General features: G+C 42.8%; 1 pseudogene; it reads left to right on the top strand.

The window, feature by feature from the left end:
* The first annotated feature begins 3,997 nt into the window (after positions 1 to 3,997).
* LOC102966584 lies at positions 3,998 to 14,375 on the top strand (annotated as a pseudogene).
* The last annotated feature ends 315 nt before the right edge of the window (positions 14,376 to 14,690 follow it).

Genomic DNA, 14,690 nt, shown 5'->3' with positions numbered 1-14,690 from the left:
CGCGGTATGCCGGTGACATTCCTAGGAGTGTCATTTAGAATTAGTCTTCACTTCTTAAAACATCATGGTGGAAATATTGCCACTATAATATCACATTAGTCCATGATAACGAGAGCTCCGATATCTGAAGCCCTTAACGCGTGGCTCATGTTGTGCAAAGAACTTTCCATATGTTGCCTTATTCAAGTCCAACAATAGCCTCGCGAGACCAAGGCCTTGGCTCTATGAGGTTAAAGTCAAGGAAACGGAGTCTTGGCAAAGGAAGAAACATGTCCACGGTCTCAAAGCAGCAAAGCCAGCATTTGAGCCTAAGCAAGAAGTGAAATTAGCCAGGTAGAGAAAGGCAAATGCTGTGTCATCTCTTGTATGTGGAATCTTAAAAAAAAAAACAAACAAAAAAAAAACCAATTTCATAGAATTAGAGAGTAGAATGTTAGCCATGGGGGTCTGGGGGTGGGGGGGGTGGGCACATGCTGGCCAAAGGGTACAAGCCTTCAGCTGTAAGATGGATAAGCCTGGAGATTTAATATACAGCACGGTGACTCTAGTTACTAGTACCACGTTGTGTATTTGAAAGTTGCTAAGAGAGTAGATCCTAAGCGTTCTCAGCACGCGGGCACACGCACGCACACACGGTAGCTATGTGAGGTGATGAATGCGTTCATTACCTCGATTGTGACAATCGTTCCACGCAGTATATGGATTTCAAATAATCTCATTTTACTCTTTAGATATATATGATTTCTCTTGTCAGTTATGCCTCGGTAAAGCTGGAAACATAAAATGTTAACTCTTAACTATTTTTCAGCTGACACTTATTGGGGGAGTTATAACGAACCTTTCGATACATCATACCCGTTCATCTTACCAACCACCCACGGAGTAGACATCACGGTCCTCAAATGGAGATGAAGGAAGTAAGGGGTAGAGAGATTCAGTGACCTGCCCAAGACCATACAACTCTAAAGTAAGACAGAGCTGCTGATTCCAAGGGTTTCTGGTTGGGCCTGGAACAGCTGTTCTCTGCTGACTGTCGTGTAAATCAAGCTGTCCCAGCCCGTCAATCTCTAATAGCCTCCATTGAGGGAGGGTAGCCTTTATTATTTAAAACTCCAGTTTCTAAGTTGATACTGCTAGAGTTATATGAGGCTCTGGGGAGACAGTGTGAGGGGCCTGGGAGATTAATTTTGGTAGGAATTCTGGCAGAAGAGAATGTGAAATGGTGGATGCTTCAGAGATTTAAAATAAAGTGCTGTGTGTGTGTTATTTCCTTCTCATAACACTCTTGGGGGCTGACTAAAGGAAACCTATGGGATGTTTGCCCCAGCCCCAGTGCTGTCCCAAGAGTGATAAAGAGCCTGTTTGAACTGGGCCAGGTATTTGCCTAAAAAAGGAAGTCAGGCGGGTATAGAAATATACACCCAGTGGGCATTAGATGGGGAGGAACTGTTTAATCTGTCTTTTGAATGGATTAACGGTTGGCTTTTAAGAAGGCGCTTCTGACTTTTGGCTGTGTAGACCACGAGGAGAGGCCACGCTATATAATGAGGGATGAGCACCGAGGGGGAATTAGTGGTGTATCTGCAATCGGCAAAAAATAGCCGTAAAATTATTTCCAGGGAGAGCCAGATTTCCTCATCTCAAACTGGGATGGAAAAATCACCCACACAGGACGCTTTCAATCAGTGTTGGAAAGCGTTTGCTTTCAAAAGCAGCATGGCACAGAGCTGGACCGTCCAGTACAGTGGCTCCTTAGTCCCGTGTCGTCGTGGAGGGCATGAAATGTGGCCATTTCAAACGGAGGTGGGCCGTAAGGGTAAAAGACACACGAGGCTCTAAAGAGTCAGTAGGAAGAAAGCCAAGTATCTCCCCCATCATTTTTTTAACACTGATGATATACCAAAATGAGCATGCTTTTTTTGGATAAATTGAGCTAAATAAAGTATTAAGATGAATGCCACCTGTTTACTTTTTAAAATCTGACTACTAGGAGATTTGAAATTATGCATGTGGCTTGCCTCCTGTTTCTATGGGAAGGCAGCGGTCTAGACTGGGAGTAGGGCTTTGAGGTCCAAGAACACCGGGCTGAAAGTATCCCTTTTGCTCACTTGCTGTGCCGCTCGTGCACGAGAAAACCTTTCTGTGCTTGAGTATCCACTGATGTGAAAAGAGCAGACGACTGCGTCTACTTTTGGGTTATTATGATGGCAAAGTATTATGATGGCCCACCCTAGACAAACATTAGTTTTCTTCTAACCTTCCCTCTTGCCACATATTTTGACAAACTTGAGGGAAATGATTTTAGATTTTGAATCCCATAACCTGGCGAACTACCATTCAAGTGTCAAGCAAAATTAAGACTTTTGGGGAGCCTGGGTGGCTCAGTCAGTTAAGCATCAGACTCTTGGTTTCAGCTCAGGTCACGATGTCACGGTTTGTGAGATCGAGCCCCACTTCGGGCTCTGCACTGACAGTGCGGAGCCTGCCTGGGATTCTCTCTCTATTTCTCTCAAAATAAATTAAAAAGTAAACTTAAAAAAAGAGAAGTTAAGACTTTTTAGATATGCAGAGACTCGCGGAGGCACTTTGAAAGTGCTAGTTAAAGATGTTACTTACAGGAGCACCTGGGTGGCTCTGTCAGTTAAGCGTCTGACTTCGGACTCAGGTCATGATCTCAGGTTTGTGAGCTCGAGCCCCGTGTCAGGGTCTGTGCTCACAGCTCAGAGCCTGGAGCCTGCTTCGGATTCTGTGTCTCCCTCTCTCTCTCTCTCTCTCTCTCTCTCTCTCTCTCTCTCTGCCCCTCTCCCGCACATGCTCTGTATCTCTCTCTCTCTCTCTCAAAAATCAACATTAAAAAAAAAATGTTACTTAACAGTGCCACCAGAATAAAAACGGATGCCAAGAGAGAGATGTAGCTGAAGAATCACAGAGGTCAGCATGGTACCAGAAAAAGCTACTGATCACTGCACATGATTATAGATGCAAAAGCCAAATGATAATAATAACACTAATGATACAACCCAGGATCCAAATCCTAGATGTCAGAAGGGAAGTGAAAGGGTTAGAGAAGGAAGTGAGATTTCCGTTTTGTTGGGGAGGAAGATTTAGATACCATTGCCTTCGGTTGCAACTAAAATACTATAATGTTAGGTATGCATTTGCTAAAAATGTAAAAGCAGCAAGTAGCAAAATAGAAAAATGATGGCCGTTTCGCGATTACTAGAAGAAAATTAAGTGGAACAAAGCACAGGTATCGCCACAACAGTAGGCAAGGAAGGAAAAAGAAGAAATAAGGGCAAGTCATGGTAAGTAGAACAAATGAAATAAGATGGCATGAATAAACCCAAGGATATTAACAGTTGCATTAAATGTAGATGAGTTAAATACACTTTTTTTTAAAAAAGGAAAAACAGGGGCGCCTGGGTGGCTCAGTCAGTTAAGCGGCCGACTTCGGCTCAGGTCACGATCTCACGGTCCGTGAGTTCGAGCCCCACGTCGGGCTCTGTGCCGGCCGCTCAGAGCCTGGAGCCTGTTTCGGATTCTGTGTCTCCCTCTCTCTCTGCCCCTCCCCTGTTCATGCTCTGTCTCTCTCTGTCTCAAAAATAAATAAATGTTAAAAAAAAATTTTTTTTAAAAAGAAAAACAGATTGGTGGAATAATTTAAAAGTAGGCTTCAGGCGAAATAACAGATGAAAAAGTAAAGGTTAGAAAAGATCTATCATAAAATGCTAGAATGAAAGAGATAAACAAGGGCAGAAATATTAATATTTGTAAAAGTGAAAGCCAACAGTAGTAAGAGAAAGAGAGATCATATTGACAACAGATCCATGTCCAAAGCAGGCTCCAGGCTCCGAGCTGTCAGCACAGAGCCCGACATGGGGCTTGAACCCACGGACCGTGAGACAATGATCTGAGCTGAAGTCGGACGCTTAACCGACTGAGCCACCCAGGCGCCCCTAACCTGAATTACTTCTTAATTATAAGGTTAATCAAGGTCATGAGAGTCCTACAAAAAACCATCGCTGCTGGTGGCACTGGCCCCCACCCCGTCTCCGCCCACGGGCAAGGCTCTGTGGCCTATGCCACCCTTGGCACAGATGTGTCCACAGCTGCTGCACCTCTCCCCCTGGAACTTCATCAGCCACAGCCCCTCGTCCACTGCCGCCCGGCCCGCTCCCTCCTGCAAGAAGGGATTGAGGAATGCCCTTGTCCTGATGAGCACCAGGTGACGTATGGAAGTGTTGAATCACTATATCGTACACCTGAAACTAATATAACACTGTGTTAACTGGAATGAAAACAAAAAGTTGAAGTGTTTCGATGATACCATGACGATATTTTTGGCTTCTACAAGTGGTGTCGTGGCCCTGCTAACCTTAATACTGCGGTCGAGTTACAGCAACTTCTAGTCTCACTTGTCCTTGACTCGGAGTGTGATGTTTTCCCCAATGGCTCTTCGGATGACTCTTGTGTTTTGCTTGTGAAAGGACCAGTGGTTTTCCTCAAGGCCATCAGAGTTTGGGAGTACTACAAGGCTGCCATAGCCTTTAATGAGTTTAATGTTCTGCACTGGCACATGGTTGATGACCAGCCTTTCCCTTATCCGATGCTGCTTTCCCTGAGTTAGGCCCAAAGAAGACATTCTTTGTCTCGTGTTTATACACCAAATGATGTCTCCATGGCGATCGAGTATGCCTGGTTGTGAGGGATTCGAGTCATACCAGAGCTTTATAGCCCTGGACATACACATTCTTGGGGAGACCTAAGCAGTCTGGGATCTTTAGAGCTATAAACTCTATTCTGAATTCAGTTTAGAGCTCCCTGTCTAAAATTTTTCAAAGAAGTTAGTACGGTGTTTCCAGATCACTTCATTCACTTGGGAGGTGACGAAGTGGAATTTCAATGTTGAGAATCCAATCCAAAAATCGAATTATTTCATGAAGCAGAAAGGCTTTGGCGAAGACTTTAGAAGACTAGAATCTTTCTGCATTCAAGAGCTTTTGGGTTTTGTGTCAACCATAAACAAGGGACCCATAGCCTGGCAAGAGGTTTTTGATGATCGTGTGAAGCTTTGGTCAGGCACAATCGTTCAAGTATGGAAAGATAAAACGTATCGTGAGGAACAGGGTGAAAACACAGCAGCTGGTTTCCCCGTGATCTTTTCTCCTCCTTGGTGCTTAGATTTGATTAGTTATGGACAAGATTGTGGACATTGCTATAATGTGGACCCTCTTGATTTTGATGGTTCCCAAGAACAGAAAAAAACTTGTCATTGGCAGAGAAGCTTGTCTATGGGGAGAATTTGTGGATGCAACTTACTTCATTCCAAGATTGTGGCCGTGGGCAAGTGCCATGGGTGACAGACTCTGGAGTCACGAGGACATCAAAGAGAAGAAGGTGGCGCCTGGGTGGCTCAGTCGGTTAAGCCTCCAGCTCTTGATTTCGGCTCAGGTCATGACCTCACGGTTCGTGAGATCAAGCCCTGAGGGAGGCTTTGTACTGACAGCGCGAAGCCTGCTTGGGATTTTCTCTCTCCCTCTCTTTCTGCCCCTCCCCCACTCTCTTGCATACCCTCTTTCTCTCTCTCTCAAAATAAAAAACATTTTAAAAAAAGAGAAGATGCCTACACCAGACTAACAGTTCACCAGTCCAGAGTGGTCAGACAAGACTATCTGCAGAAACTTTTTTTCCCGGGCATTGTAACCACAAGTACAAAATATAAAAATGGGTCCAAAGCAGAAAATAGGAGGGGACAAAGCCCACAGCGATCTGCACTACAATCAACTTGATTTTGAAATCATGGAAATTAAGCTTTGGTATACTGGTTTTGAATAAAATGTATCTATTTAATGATTGAAAAAAGAAACATGTGGAGTACAGCCAAAAAAGTGCTCGAAGAAAAATAGGCAGTTATAAATACATTCCCTAGAGAAGCAGAGAAAATGAAATTAGCAGTGAAATCTAAAACCCAGTAAAAGAACAACAGAAAAACCTGGAAAAATAAATATAAAGGCAAAGCAGATGTTAATGGTACTTTTCCAAAAATTATAGAGTTAATCAATAGAACACAAACCTGATTAAAAAAAAATTTTTTTAATGTTTATTTATTTTGAAGAGAGAGAGAGCATGAGCGGGGGGAGGAATAGAGACACAGGGAGACACAGAGCTGTCAGCACAGAGCCCGATGCGGGCCTCGAACCCACAAACTGTGAGATCGTGACCTGAGCTGAAGTTGGATGCTCAACTGACTGAGCCCCCCAGGCACCCCCACAAACCTGATTCTTTTAAAAGATCTCCCAAACAGTCTATCCTTTAACGAGTGTGATAGCAAGAAAAATAAAGAGGACGTAAATAGATAATCTTAACATTCAGGTACCTCAAAAATGTCCAAAAGCAGGAACACAGGGAAAAGATATAAAAGGCATAAATATTGGAAAGAAGAGAGAAAAGTGTCTTTGCCTGAAGATAATGCTGATTATCTGCTCTGAAAAATCTAAAAGTTTTCTCTGAAAAATGATTAAACCTACGAATAATGTTCATATAGTTAAGGAAATTGAAAATAAAAATATGAACATTAATAGCCTTCTTATACTACCAATCACCTATCTGAAAATGGAATTTTAAAAAGTTAGTTTCACAATATCAACAATAGCAAATACAGTAAAAATAAATACAACCAGGGCTAAATCTAATGCAAGTTGTAAGATTTAGTTGAAGAAATTAAAAAAGAACTATTTACTGAAGGATATTAAATAATACCTGAAAAATGTAGTCATGCCATGTTTCTGAATGTGCTTTCCAACTCAAAAGTCCAACAAGAAATGGTAAAAGGAAGGGGGGCAATTCAACCCTAAAATTCATATAAAAGTGAAAATGTAATGAAAGGAACCAAGAGAGTTTTTTAAAAAGAATATTGAGGATAACTGGCCATATCAGAAACAAACTATAAGTGCCCTATGAAGCCACAGGACTTCAAATAAACATGCATCAGTTTCTGAATTCTCTTTTCTGTTCTATAAATCCATTTCTGTTAGTTTTAAGTATTATAGAGTAGTTAGAAAATGAAATTGCTATGATTTGCTCTCTATGTGGAAAACCAATATTTTAGATTCCTAATTCACACCACTGTCATTTTTCTATCTTTATTTCAATTATTTGTTTATTTCCTAAGAACTAAATGTCGGATTCGAGAGCTAAACGTAAAATCAAAATGACAAAATTATTAGAAAAGGTTTAGGAGAATATAAACGAATGGAATAAACTCCAAATCTTATTGTTACTTAACTGGAAAAAGAAATCACAGTATAATACATATTATATATTATGTCAAGGTAGAAAAAAATTCCGGGACAAAGAGCTAGAAGGATCCCTATCAATGTGCTAAGAAGTGGTTACTTGTAGAAACCACCTAAATATCCAGCAGGAAAAAAACGATCTGCGGGACCTTTTATTGGCTGAATTAAAAAGGCGGGTCACCAAGCATTATGTATATGTATGTATGTGGATGTATTTATATTTATAATGTGAAACCATAGGAAAAGTAATATAAGGTAGAAGAAGGACAATCCGTAAGGAGTGGTGGCATTTAGGGAGGGGTTGGTGAAGGGGTGTGGGGGCAGTGATTTGGGTACTTTGCTGTCCAACTCTTCAGTGCTGCCTAGCGGAACTTTCTGTACCTGTGCTGTCCCATTCAGTAACCCCTAGTGACATGTGACTGTTGAGCACTTGAAATGTGGGTAGCGTGACTGAGGAAATGAATCTTTAATTTAACTATTTTTTTTCCCATCAAAATAGCCATGTGTGACTAGTGGCTAATGTGTTGGCAAGTGAAGCTCTATATATCTTTATATTGTTTGAAAAAAAGCCTTACTTTTTTAACAATAAAAACGCCTATCTGCTGGCATGGTTTAGGTTATGCCTGGGATGACAAACAGCTTCACTCGTCACCATGGCAAGAGGAAAGAGATGATACGTGGTCTCACGGGGGCTATCTTACGCGGTCTCGCGGGGGCCATCTAAAGCCTTTCTCTTGGAAGGAATTAACACACATTCAAAAATTAACACAGTTTTGAATTTCATTGGTCAAAGCGAGTCTCATGGCCACCCTGGGTCCCAGCGGGTAGGGAAATAACAAACAGACCCTGTGCCCAGAGAGAGGTGAATTTGCCTACAGCCCTAATGTCTACCACATTTGCACAATTTTCTTTTTAATTAAGAAATGAAGAAGGGAAAGTCAAGTGAGAAAACTGGAGCTCAGACCTCTGTGGTAACCTCCATAAAAGCTCCATCAGTATTTGAAAGTGACTCACCTACCCATTTCCTCAATGAAGTACAAAACGGTCATCTTCATTTCTAGAGCTCTTTTGGTTGACTACCTGGGGAAATATTTCAATAGGATGTAACAGTTCTTATCTGGTAAAGTATTCAGGCCGATACTGAATACACATCTGTTTTTTTCCCCAAATAAAATTTATTTTGAGAAAATATACCAATTACTGATAATACTATGATTAATGACATTTCTACGATAACGCGCATGTGTCTCCTGGTAATACGATAGTGTATGATTTTGATGGCATCTGGAGAATTGGCAGAAGTGAGAATTTACTGCTCATTTCCACTCCTCAATGACCGAAAATGAAAGCAGTGTCGTGTAAGAAAGTACAAAATACTTATTGGAAAAAATGTGAAGGTAAATGAACCAGGAATTCGGGCCACACTAACTCTAAAGAACGGGTCTCTGGGCCCCTATAAGAACTGATTTTGCTTACTATACGCAGGTTTGAGTCTTAAAAGCAGCTAATGTGGGGAGAAAAAAAATCCACATTTTAGCCTATGGAAACTCGCTTTATCTTGTTGGAGTCTAGGCACTAATGGGAGAATAAATTCAGTCACTCTGAATACATTATGACTATTCTATTCAGAACTTACAGGAAAGGGACATTGTGTGTTATCAGCAAATGCTTCCTGCATCTGTCTGGTCTCAGCACATTGCCCAGCCTGGGTAAATCCTAAATTCACTTGGTGATATTATTTAAATCTTCTTTGTGCTCTTGAGCAGTGCTTGAAATTCAGTGTGTTTCAAACCAGGCCTATGTCAGAGCACTTAACCTTTGAATGGGAATGAGTTACCTAAAGGTATTGAAGCTTACTGAACAAACACCCCAAGAACACAGCTAGAGTCAAACAATGTCAGGTTTATTGTTCTTGTTGCCACAAGAAGTACCATTCCCTGGAAGAACCATGGACATCTCAGTAAGAGGGGTCTGGGAAGGCCTCCTTAGAGGGCTTAGGTGAAATCCTTAAGGAGGATTTAAGAAATCAGAGCCTCTTCTAGCTTGCCTGTTTTCAAGGAGCTGTGACAATTTGAGGATTGGGTACTTTAATAATGTTTATCTAGGAGACAAGACAGGAGGATTAAAGCAAGGCTTGAGTGGTCATTGGTAAAGAAGCGGCAGTCACTCATGTTGATCATAAGAGAGGAATGTTTAATCATTTTTGTGGTTGTGGATTGGCCTCGTGCCAGACATGCTCACGGGGTGGCCTTGTCTGAGCCTAGTTCATTTTGTTTCTTTTGTCAGCTTTGCTTACGACCAGTTGAGAATATCGGGATTGGCTCCAATAGGGCTGTCTTCCTCAGGTACATGGCTGCCTCTGTGTTTCAGACCTGCCCCTGGCCTCCTGTATTTAATTCCCTCAATAGATTGGATTTCAGTGGAATTTCAAAGAAAGAATGCATTGTGGAGGTATGTGGAGAAAAGGGGAAATCTACCAGATCTGATTAAGGTGTTGTAGGTGTAATAGGGCTTCAGGTGGAGGACAAGTACAGACGAGGAACTGGAAACAGACGACTCTTCAGCTGTCTACATGAGTTGACTGTGTTCAGATGAGCATTGGTACACACGAACCATCGTGAGGCGGTGCCTAATCATCACTTGTATGCACCTGGAAGAGGTTGGCGGTGATTACAGAAATGGCCCCAATGCCTCCCTCTGCCCTACATCCTTACTCTTTGCCTTGGCCTCATCATAGTCTATATCCTCACCTTTGGCTTCGAACTTGGCATATGATTTGCTTTGGCCAATGGAATTTTCAGCAGACGTAATTCAAGCAGAAAGGACTTCTTTGAGGGAACGAATTGAAGCCATGATCTGAAACATGCGAAGGGATCGGCTAAGCAAAGCAAGGGGGCAGGCATGGGAAGCATGAGCTTTCCAGGAAGAGGGAAGAGGACTTGAAGAGATCCAGAATAAGGGAGCACAGAATTTGATGGAGAGGGTGTGCGTTGAGACTGGCAAGAAAGGCAGGGCCTAGGGAATGGTCTTCTTCTATAGGCTGCACGACAGATTTCAGAGTTTCTCCTAACAGTAATGGAAAACCATGGAAAAGGTTTAACCTGGGAGTGACGTGATCTAATTTACTTTCGTAAAAGATTGCTTTGGTTGCAGAGTCGTTATTATCATTCGAGATAGAACTGGGGACAAATGAGTCCTAGCATTTCCCCATCTTTGTCAGGGTGCCATGCAATACAAATTGCTCTCTCATTTGTTCCATTAAAATCAATGACTTTGTTTAGGCAAAGTGGCTCCTGGACATTATCCCAGAGAGGGGTTAGAAGGGCTCTTCATAATATTCTAAATTTACTAAATGAAAATTAGAGAGCAGCCAAGAGGATTCATTTTGGCGTGAGCCAACAGTCTTTGGTGGCACTGGGCCAAGCAAAGGAGGGCCATTAAGCTGGGTTTAGAAGGTTGTGGCCATGGGTAACTGAGAGGCTGCCATGTCCTTCCAGTGGTGATTCATTATGGAAATGAGGTCGATAAGAAGAAATAGAATTTTTCTGCATGAGAACTAAAAAGACACAACCCTCCTCTCCTGCGTAGCCTCTCCCTCATGATTCAGATTTGGATCTCATCTGGAGGTGCACTTTGAGGCTGGGTCATATGTCAGAACATTAGATTCTCCCATTTAGAAACTCAAGAGGGCTGTTATCACGTAGCCTTTCGTAGGAACACGGAATCAAGACAAAAGTGAGATCAGATGACACTAAGCGTTAGAAACTTGAAATTCTGAGAACAGGAAATTAAATCACAAGAGAAGAAATTTGGCTTGCTTTTTGAAGTTGCCTTATTTGTTTTTAAACACAAAAAGTTTTTAGAAACATTCCCAAAATGGCCTTGTGGATGGCTGATTTTTCTGATTCCTTAAGTTTCGGGGCCTGGTTTGTCTTTATAGCCTGATGTGTCCATGCTTTTATTTCCAGAATGAAGGACTTATGAGGGGACCTCTGGTGGCTCCAAAGTTGTCCGCAGGCTGAAATGTTACTTAATTATTACAAGGGCACATTTTGAGGACGTTGAGTTGTGCAAGCATAAATTGTATCAGATGTTGACAGAGGCCTTAAGAGTTTCTCAAGTTTAACCCTGTTGACATTTTGGGCTAGATAATCCTTTGTTCTGTGCGTTGTTGGATGTTAGATGCCAGTAGCCACCCCCTCCGCCCCCCCCCACAGTGGTGACAAATAAAATGTCTCCAGGCATTGCAAATGATCCCTGTGGTGCCAAATCACCCCAGGTCGAAAACTGCTGGGCTAGATACTATCTGTTTTTGAAAACAAAAAGGCTTCTTCATGTGTCATCCTGTGGTTTCTCATGGCTGAAGCTGTGAGTGAGCACAGGAGTGAAATGTCAGAGGTGCTTATTTGAGTTTTAGAAAATTTTTCGCTGGTCTCTGTTTAAAGGGAGAGAATTTTAAAAATGTGCATGTGTGGGGCACCTGGGAGGCTCCGTGAGTTAGGTGTCCGACTTCGGCTCAGGTCGTGATCTCGCGGTTTGTGAGTTCAAGCCCCGCGTTGGGCTCTGTGCTGACAGCTCGGAGCCTGGAGCCTGCTTTGGGTTCTGTGTCTCCCTCTCTCTCTGCCCTCCCCCACTCATGCTGTCTCCTTCTCTCTCTCAAAAATAAATAAACATTTAAAAAAATTAAAAAAAAATTTTAATGTTTATTTTTGAGAGACAGAGAGAGACAGAGTGTGAGTGGGGGAGGGGCAGAGAGAGAGAGAAAGACACAGAATCTGAAGAGGCTCCAGGCTCTGAGCTGTTAGCACAGAGCCCGATGCGGGGCTCGAACTCACAAGCCATGAGATCAAGACCTGAGACGAAGTTGGACGCTCAACTGACTGAGCCACCCAGGAGCCCCCCCTCAAAATTTTTTAAATGCGCATGCATGTGTGTGTGTATGAGAGAGAGAGAGAGAGAGAGAGAGAGACAGACAGACACCCTCAATATCTACTTTTTAAAGAGCTTGCAAAGGTCTCGTGATTCGATGTTTTTTTGTGCATGTGCCAGAGCATGAAAAAAAAGATATTCATTGAATGAAATATTCATTAAAGTCAAGTTTGCTTTTTCTATTTACCTTTAGATATTAGAACAGGAATGCTGTGGATTACCAGGATCAAGGGCTGCTGACTGAGGTCATGTGACTGTGTTTAAGAACACGTAGGAAGGGCCAAATAAAACTGTGACTGCAACAAGTGATAAAGGAAATTGAGAAGATGGTTTTAGAAATGAGTTTCATTTAAGGAATTACTGGAATATGAAATGTGGAACAAGGCTCCCTAGAGAAATAGCTGAAATCACCAAGCATCAAGTAATTTGAAATAGGGAGGGATGACACATAGCGTGTCTTAGGAGAGTTTGTCTAGCCCTGAAATACCGATGGGAAGATTAGTCCAGAGAAATTAATGAGATAAATGTACATGTCACCAAATTCTCGAAGACAGCTAAAGATGACAATGGAGAATGCAAATAACCTATTCTTTCAAAAAGAGTGAAACAGCCAGGTGCAAATAGCTCTGCAAGGTGCCACCATGGAATCGTACTCGTACAGCTGGAAGAGGCCCATCATGGTTAAGGATGTTGAGCTCTTGGGGCGCCTGGGTGGCTCAGTCGGTTAAGCGGCCGTCTTCGGCTCAGGTCGTGATCTCACGGTTCGTGAGTTCCAGCCCCGCGTCGGGCTCTGTGCTGACAGCTCAGAGGAGCCTGGAGCCTGTTTCAGATTCTGTGTCTCCCTCTCTCTGACCCTCCCCTGTTCATGCTCTGTCTCTCCCTGTCTCAAAAATAAATAAAATGTTAAAAAAAAAGTTTTTTTTAAAAACAGGATGTTGAGCTCTTGAAACAGACTGCCTGGGGTTGAATCCCAGCTCTAGCCCTTATTAGCCGTGTAGCCTTGAGCCGTTACTTACTGTCTCTGTGCCTCAGTGTCCTCATTTGTAAAATGGGAAGAATCACGGCAGTACCTACCTTGTAAGGTTGTTGTGTGTGGATTAAGTCAGTTCGAACATGCAGAGCAGTTACAGCTAACTTGTTCTCTTTAGAAAACGTTAGCTTAAATTCTACGTAGGCAATGTTGGCTATTATTAATCAAGGTTCCAGGGGACCTTGACCTGCCCACAGTCATAGATCTAGCCAGGTACAAAGTCAGGCCTTGGGCTGTCAGTTCATATCATCTTTGTTTACGTCAAGCTGTTGTCTTCCGCGTAATGTGTTTGTGCACACGCGTGTGTGGGTTGTGGAGGCAATAATAGCAAGACACAATTGCTTCTTATTTTATACCACTTTTATGGCACTATCCTATTCGTGTCTCAAACCAACTTTATGATACAAGCTTTTAAGCAGTTCCCATTTCATAGATACGGGAATGGAGATTCGACAGAAGAGTTAAGCAATTTACCTAAGATGTCGGAAGCCACGAGTCGTAGAGTTGGAATACGAACCCAGGCATTCTGACCTCCATTCTGTGCCTCTCTCTTCTCTCTCTTTGCACTTGACTCCCCCCCCCGGTGGATGAAGCTGGATGCTGGAGGAATGACAGTAGAAGCACAAATGGGGTTCCGGGAAGCACAGCACACAGAGGCTTGCTGTCCTGCGGGCAATGGCTATCAGGGAGGGCTTGCTGGAAGAGAGGGCATCAGTCTAAGTCCGGTCTTTCCCTCCCCCAAAGAGCTCTGTAATCCATCCATTTAATTCCAACCCTCCTTCCATGTCTTGTATCATCTGTTCCCTTGATTTCTATCTTCTGACTGGTCGGTCTATGCTCTGCATGCAGCCACAGTGATTTTTCTAAGAAACAAATCTGATCATGTCATCCCTTTTAGGGACTTGTCATCGCCTCCAGAGAAAGCCAACCTCTTCCAGGGCAATTACAGTTCTCCAATTCTGGCCTATGCTCCTTTATCAAGACCTGCCTCTACCCCCTACCCCTATGCTCCCTCCACGAGGAGGGACAATGGAGATTTCAGCCACAACCTGCTCTGCATCCTACGTCATAAGGGAAATGCAAATTTCAACAGCATCGAGATATCACTCCACACCTATTAGAATGGCCCAAATCGGGAACACCGACAGCACCAGCTGATGGTGGAGATGGGGAGCATTAGGGGCTCCCATTCATTGCTGGTGGAATGCAACTGTCCTTGGAAGACAGTTTCTTGGTTTTCTACAAACCGAAACATATTCTTACCACGCGAGTCAGTAATTGCACCCCTTGGCACTTACCCAAAACAAGTTGACAACATATCTACGCAACAACCTGCACCCAGTTATTTGTAACAGCTTTCCTTGTAATTGCCAAAACTTGGAAGCAATCAAGATGTCCTCCAGTAAGCAAATGGATACATAAACTGTGGTCCATCC

The sequence above is a fragment of the Panthera tigris genome, chromosome X, assembly GCF_018350195.1.
Source record: "Panthera tigris isolate Pti1 chromosome X, P.tigris_Pti1_mat1.1, whole genome shotgun sequence".
Classification (NCBI taxonomy): Eukaryota; Metazoa; Chordata; class Mammalia; order Carnivora; family Felidae; genus Panthera; species Panthera tigris.
The sequence above is the reverse complement of the archived record's forward strand: the minus strand, read 5'-3'. Positions and strand labels throughout refer to the sequence as shown.